Source organism: Gobio gobio, assembly GCF_949357685.1.
Source record: "Gobio gobio genome assembly, chromosome: 25".
Taxonomy (NCBI): domain Eukaryota; kingdom Metazoa; phylum Chordata; class Actinopteri; order Cypriniformes; family Gobionidae; genus Gobio; species Gobio gobio.
The window spans coordinates 2,624,370-2,631,686 of record NC_137121.1 but is presented as its reverse complement, the minus strand read 5'-3'; the positions used below and the strand labels follow the sequence as shown (position 1 = coordinate 2,631,686).

At 39.5% G+C, this 7,317-nt stretch overlaps 1 protein-coding gene across 1 annotated transcript in view; it reads right to left on the bottom strand.

Moving 5' to 3' along the window:
- The window catches only part of tmem117 (transmembrane protein 117), a 91,338-nt gene that overhangs the window by 16,370 nt on the left and 67,651 nt on the right, over positions 1–7,317 (bottom strand). The gene's annotated exons all lie outside the window — the stretch shown is intronic.

The following is a 7,317-nucleotide window of genomic DNA, read 5'->3' as shown; positions in this document are numbered from 1 at the left end:
GTATATAAATGATACTAAAACAATAAAGACTAACTACATAAAAGTTATTCCATTTCTAAAATATTTTCATGTAATAGTATTTCTTTTAACTTTCTTTAATTTATCATTAATGTCCTAATACATTTCCTAATATATTATGTATTTCCTAATACATTTCCTAATGTATTATTTTTTCTTAATATATTATTTATTTCATAATAGATTTCCTAATATATTAATTATTTCCTAATACATTTCCTAAAATATTTTTTATTTCCTAATACATTTCCTAAAATATTATTTATTTCCTAATACATTTCCTAATATATTATGTATTTCCTAATACATTTCCTAATTTATTATTTTTTCTTAATATATTATTTATTTCATAATAGATTTCCTAATATATTAATTATTTCCTAATAAATTTCCTAAAATATTTATTATTTCATCATACATTTCCTAATATATTAATTATTTCATAATACATTTCCTAATATATTATTTATTTCATAATACATTTCCTAATATGTTAATTATTTCATAATACATTTCCTAATATTTTATTTATTTTCTAATACATTTCCTAATATATTATTTATTTCCTAATAAATTTCCTAAAAAATTAATTATTTCCTAATACATTTCCTAATTTATTATTTATTTCCTAATATATTATTTCATAATAAATGTCCTAATATATTATTTATTTCATAATACATTTCCTAATTTATTATTTATTTCCTAATATATTATTTCATAATAAATGTCCTAATATATTATTTATTTCTTAATACATTTCTTAATATCTCTATATTATTTTATATTATTATATACATTTCTTAATATTTCACGTTTTAATTCAGTATAAGTTTGTTATTCTGGTACATAAAATGAAAAGAGAATTGTTGCCTTAAAACTAAACAAGTTATTCCATTTCTAAAATATTTTAATGTAACAGTATTTCTATTAACTTTCTTTAAAATATGATTTCCTAATACACTTCTCAATCAGTGCATGTTATTGTAAGAAAATCCCTTTTTTTTTCAATGTAAAATTATTATTTTTTTATATAATTTTTACTGTGAAATTACTTGAATCAAATCATTATTTTAGTATACTATTACTGTAATAATTTGTATTCATATTTTGAATTAGCTGTTATTTTAACATTTTCACAATTTGTAATTTCCTGTGTTTTTGTTATTTTTACATACATTTTCTTTTAATATTTCTAAGCAGTTTTTTTTTTTAACAAAAATTATTCAGTTTAAGTTTTAGTCATTTCCGTACGCAAAATGAAAGGAGAAATTAAAATAAAATAGCTAGAATAAAATATATATTTTATTTCATTGCAGGAAACATTTATTTTAAGCAAGGTATTTTAATATGTTCACAAAATTGCATATTAAATATGATTACCCCTAAACTTAGTTGTGATTATGACAAATTAGGATAATAAAATAAAAAGTATCTAATATGCAAAATATATCTATACACATGATGGTATATTTAACTACACAAGTGCATTATGCCATATACACACCTCTAATCTGAGTGTGTCAAGTGAACTACAGTTACGCCCTACTGAGTGTGCACACTGCGCAGTGAGCCGTAACGCCTGTCTAAGGTCACCCTGGTGACGGATCCGCTCCTTCAGAAAAGAAAGACTGAAAACTGTGGGGAGGGAAAGAGAAAGTGAAATAAATGTGTAAATCCTTCATCACGTCGCAGCCAAACGTCAGCCGCCTGTGACGAGATGAAGGGCTGAATTAATGGCATGTAGACGCCGTCGCTAATGTCTCGATTCAGCACTTTGAGACGCTCCTTCGCCCTTCCTATCCCTCCTTCTTTTTATCCCTCTCTTTTTCTCCTCCTCTCTTTTGTTCATCGCTGCAGTTTGAACACAGGAATACTAATGTCTCGAAAGACACACACACACACACACACACACACACACACACCGCAGCAGATCTGAACTACACCTGCACTCGCGTGTCACTGAGAAATGCGCTTTGATGCCGGATATCGTGGAAAAGATGTTTGTTTCCTGCGTGTCCTTGAGTGAACTTGGGAAAACCTTGTTTTCATCGCCACAAATGCCAACATTTTATAGTTTACAAACAGACCGTATAGAAAAACTGTCAATCCGTTTGATTGACAGCTGTCAGTTTAACCGTCACTCCTGCGATGAGATCCCAAATTATTCCATGTTTAACGAAGAAGTTATACCAAATAATCACATATACACTCACCTAAAGGATTATTAGGAACACACACTAATACTGTGTTTGACCCCCTTTGGCCTTCAGAACTGCCTTAATTCTACGTGGCATTGACTCAACAAGGTGCTGAAAGCATTCTTTAGAAATGTTGGCCCATATTGATAGGAGAGCATCTGCAGTTGATGGAGATTTGTGGGATGCACATCCAGGGCACGAAGCTCCCGTTCCACCACATCCCAAAGATGCTCTATTGGGTTGAGATCTGGTGACTGTGGGGGCCATTTTAGTCCAGTGAACTCATTGTCATGTTCAAGAAACCAGTTTGAAATGATTGGAGCTTTGTGACGGTGCATTATCCTGCTGGAAGTAGCCATCAGAGGATGGGGACATGGTGCTCATAAAGGGATGGACATGGGCAGAAACAATGCTCAGGTAGGCCGTGGCATTTAAAGCCTAAAGTGTGCCAAGAAAACATCCCCCACACCATTACACCACCACCACCAGCCTGCACAGTGGGAACAAGACATGATGGATCCATGTTCTCATTCTGTTTACGCCAAATTCTGCCTCTACCATCTGAATGTCTCAACAGAAATCCAGACTCATCAGACCAGGCAACATTTTTCCAGTCTTCAACTGTCCAATTTTGGTGAGCTGGTGCAAATTGTAGCCTCTTTTTCCTATTTGTAGTGGAGATGAGTGGTACCCGGTGGGGTCTTCTGCTGTTGTAGCCCATCTGCCTCAAGGTTGTGTGTGTTGTGGCTTCACAAATGCTTTGCTGCAGACCTCGGTTGTAACGAGTGGTTATTTCAGTCAAAGTTGCTCTTCTATCAGCTTGAATCAGTCGGCCCATTCTCCTCTGACCTCTAGCATCAACAAGGCATTTTCTCCCACAGGACTGCCGCATACTGGATGATTTTCCCTTTTCACACCATTCTTTGTAAACCCTAGAAATGGTTGTGCGTGAAAATCCCAGTAACTGAGCAGATTGTGAAATACTCAGACCGGCCCGTCTGGCACCACCAACAATGCCACGCTCAAAATGTCTTAAATCCCCTTTCTTTCCCATTCCGACATTCAGTGTGGAGTTCAGGAGATTGTCTTGACCAGGACCACACCCCTAAATGCATTGAAGCAACTGCCATGTGATTGGTTGATTAGATAATTGCATTAAAGAGAAATTGAACAGGTGTTCCTAATAATCCTTTAGGTGAGTGTATAGGGGCTTTAGAATAAATTAATCATACACCAACATTATGACCGGTGAATAACACTGATGATCTCCTGTTAGTGGGTGGGATATATTAGGCAGCAAGTGAACATGTTGTCCTCAGAGTTGATGTATTATGCTGCGTTCACACCAAACGCGAATAGAGCGTCTGGCGCGAGTGATTTCAATGTTAAGTCAATGGAAAGGCGTGTTGACGCGTGTCTGGAGGTCCCGCGGCGCGAAGGACGCGAATCCGCCTCATTCGCGCGTCCAGGTCGCGCGAATGGCGCGAATTGAGCGTCTTGCGCGATACGCGCGTTACACGCGAATGGTGCTTTTGTGCATTCACGCGTTTGAAGCGAATTCGCGTCTGACGCCCGAGTTGAACATTTTTAACTTTGGCGTCAATTCGCGCCGCGTTAACCAATCAGGAGCCTGCTTGCTGCGGTCACGTGGTAAAGTGACGTGTATGAGAAACCCTGTAGTGGTTCGTTTTATGTAGATCTAACGGCCGAGCTTTGCTCTCATGAATCTATAATTTGTTGTCTGCCAAATCGTTTTGACTGAGGGCAAAGAGAAGTTTCATAACTTTATATTTTAAGGATATTTGAATATACATGAAGTGAAGATAATGTAGGAGTAGCCTGGACCACATTTGTGTGGCTATTAATGTTTAATATATATTTTTAATGAAAATGAAAAGAGGCAGAGTGGTGTTTTATGACATATTTCTCCTGGAGTGCCTTGAACGCGCGTCAATTTCGCTTCCAACGCTCGATTTCTACGCGCGTCCAAGTCTCTGCTGACGCGCGAATGCATTCAAAATGTTCGCGCGTGAAACTAGACGCGGTAGACGTGATTTTGACGCTCAATTCGCGTTTTGTGTGAACGCAGCATTAGAAGCAGGAAAAATGGGCAAGCGTAAGGATTTGAGCGAGTTTGACAAGGGCCAGATTGTGACGGGTCAGAGCATCTCCAAAACTGCAGCTCTTGTGGAGTGTTTTCCGGTTCTCTATCAAAAGTGCTCAAGGAAGGAAGGAGTCCATGCCTCGACGGGTCACACAATATTAGGAAGGTGCCTGATTGGTGTATGTAAGGTCCCATTGGTTAGACATAAGTAGCATTACCAAAACTATTATATGTCAAATTATTTCACTGTTGAAAATAAACTGGATGAAGCAATGCGACATTAATGGCTTGCAGTGTGAGTGAGCATCATTTTAATCATATTTCTCAAGCGTTATTAATTTCACTGTTTTGCTCTGAGGAGGATATTATTGCTTTCTCGATGGTTTTATCAGAGTTTTTGGGGCTTCGCTGGTTTAGGCGATCGCTAATGTCACATCCCCTCCGCCGCCTCTGGGGACGTCCGCCGCCTTTCCACCACAGTCAATTACTAACAAATAATTACAGAAACATTCGAGTGGCGGGGAAGCTTCGTCAAGGTCAAGAACTCTCTTAAAACAATTTCATGCAGCTTTAAAGTTTCTACAGTCAACATGACATCAAAATACACCTTTTTTACTTTACATCCCTGGTGCTACTTGAGATCAGGGTTAATATCGACAGCAAATTTCGATTTAGTTTTAGTCATAGTCTTTTGACTAAAATGCCATTTAGTTTTAGTCATATTTTAGTCACCTGAATTGTTTTTAGTTTTAGTCTAGTTTTAGTCGACTAAATATCATAAGATTTTAATCTACTAATTCTACAGTAGTTTTAGTCTCCTAAAATCTAATGAGTTTAGTTAAATTGTAATACATTAAGCATTTAAGCGTCACATAACCGACTGTCACTTGAACTGACATTTCGACATCATTTTGTTTTTGACATTAAAAATACTTGAAAGAGCTCAATTCACTTTTTGTTTGTTTTTTAAAAACCTCTATATAGTTTTTATAACTTTGTATTTCACAGCAGTTTTAGTCAGTAGGCCATATCAGGTTAAGCTAAAGCTTCAAATAAGTTTGTTTATTTATTTCAAGTAATGAACTTTTTTAAAATGGTTTTAGTGAACTATTATAACACTTTATTGAATATGTGTCAAGTACTGGTCTTTCCTCCTGACTATGAATTAAACGGGAATGAAATTAAATACAGTTTATTGTGTAAGCAAAAACGAATATATAATGCGTGACTTTTAATTATAAACAAGCTGGAAATACACATTGACTCTTATTTTGAAATGTCTGCGCCTCTATTGCAGTTGCAGGAGCTCATTCAACTATATATTCACCTGTTGTGTATCGAGTATCATAAAATAACATTCGGACGTTCACAACATTTAAATTATAAAAGAAATGACCACTATAACCAGTAGATGGCGGAAAAGGAACACTTATTGGCTCATTAGCTATTTTTTTCTCTTTTGTTTTAATGAATTTTTATAGATCATCAAATCACTATTATAACATTAAAATATCAATTTTTGTTACTTTATTTGTACTGAAGTGTTAAATATATAGGCTAATTGTAGGGAAAATCACAGTCTCATGGAAAACAAAAACTTCTGACTAAATCTTTATTTAAATCATGTCTGTGCTTTGTTTGTTATGATGAGGGGATTTGTAGATAATGGGAAAATTCGTGTAAGACATAAACTTGCACTAAAATTCATTCATCATTTAGAGATATATGTATAAAACTTGTTCTCTTACGAGAGGTTCTCTCGTATTGCGTAAGTTCCTTACGCTACGGGAAAGTATTCTTTCTTCGAGATTTCTGAAAAACCCAAAATTATCCTTAATTTTGTAACATTGTCAACGCAGTGCGGCAGCCTGGCAGACCATAGCAGGCTATTCCAGCGTGCCATTGGCTGCTCTGCTGGCAACTGCAGCAGCCTATCGGTGAGCCCGCGTGACGTGGCGACCAATGACCACCTGGCTTCATTTGCCTACAGGTGGGGCGTGGCCACGTGTATATAAGCAGGGCTCACGGGCTGCATATTCGATTTTCTTTTCTTCAGCGAAGCCCTTCGCATCGCTGGATCTGGAACCCGCCGCCGTTGAACGTGCAGACGAGCAAGCAGAGGACAGCGCCTGAAGAAGCCGGCAGCATCGCGCCACCTTCAGCCATCCGTGCCTGCTCTGCTATCCGGCAGCATTATATCCTTTTATTGCTCAGTGTTGTCGCCGCTGCGTCACACTTTCACAAAAAGAGCCGAGCGTTTTTCTAAAAATGTCTCGTTCCACCTGCGGCTCGTGTCACGCGCAGCTCAGTTCCGGGGACCGCCATGTGATCTGCGCTCTCTGCCTGGGCCGTGATCACGCCGCCGCCGCACTTCTCGCCGGCGGATGCCCGGAGTGCGAAGAACTAACGATGTCGACCCTGCGGGCTCGACTCGATCAGTTCGAAGATGACATCCCTCCAGTCTCTGCTAAGCCGCGCAGGAAAAAGCGCCGCTCGCAGCGGACTCCGGAGTTGGCCGAGAGAAGCTCGCCGGAACCCTTCCCGCCCGCTTCACTCTCGCCTTCCCCGCCCCCACCCCAGGCCGCCATTTCTGTTGCCGCCTCTGGGGATGAGGCGGATGCGGCCGCGGAACGCGCCGACAGCTGCTCCATCATGGCTTCCGACAGCGAGGAATGGTCTTCCGCGACCTCTTCAGTCCGAGCCTCCGGACGCTCTCGAGCGGGTGAGGACGCCGAACTGTTGCGCCTTCTCACCCGGGCTGTCGAGCAGCTAGGCCTCGAATGGGCCCCGCCTAAGGTGGCAGCGCCGAATCGGCTCGACGGATGCTTCCTGAACAGTCGCCGCCGTGCGCCCACCGCCAGGACTGCACCCTTTCTGCCAGAGCTTCACGAGGAGCTCGCGAAGTCCTGGAATGCGCCATTCTCCGCGAGGGTCTCGTCTCAGGCTTCTTCGACGCTCTCACAAGTTGACGGCGCGGCTGAGAAAGGCTACAAC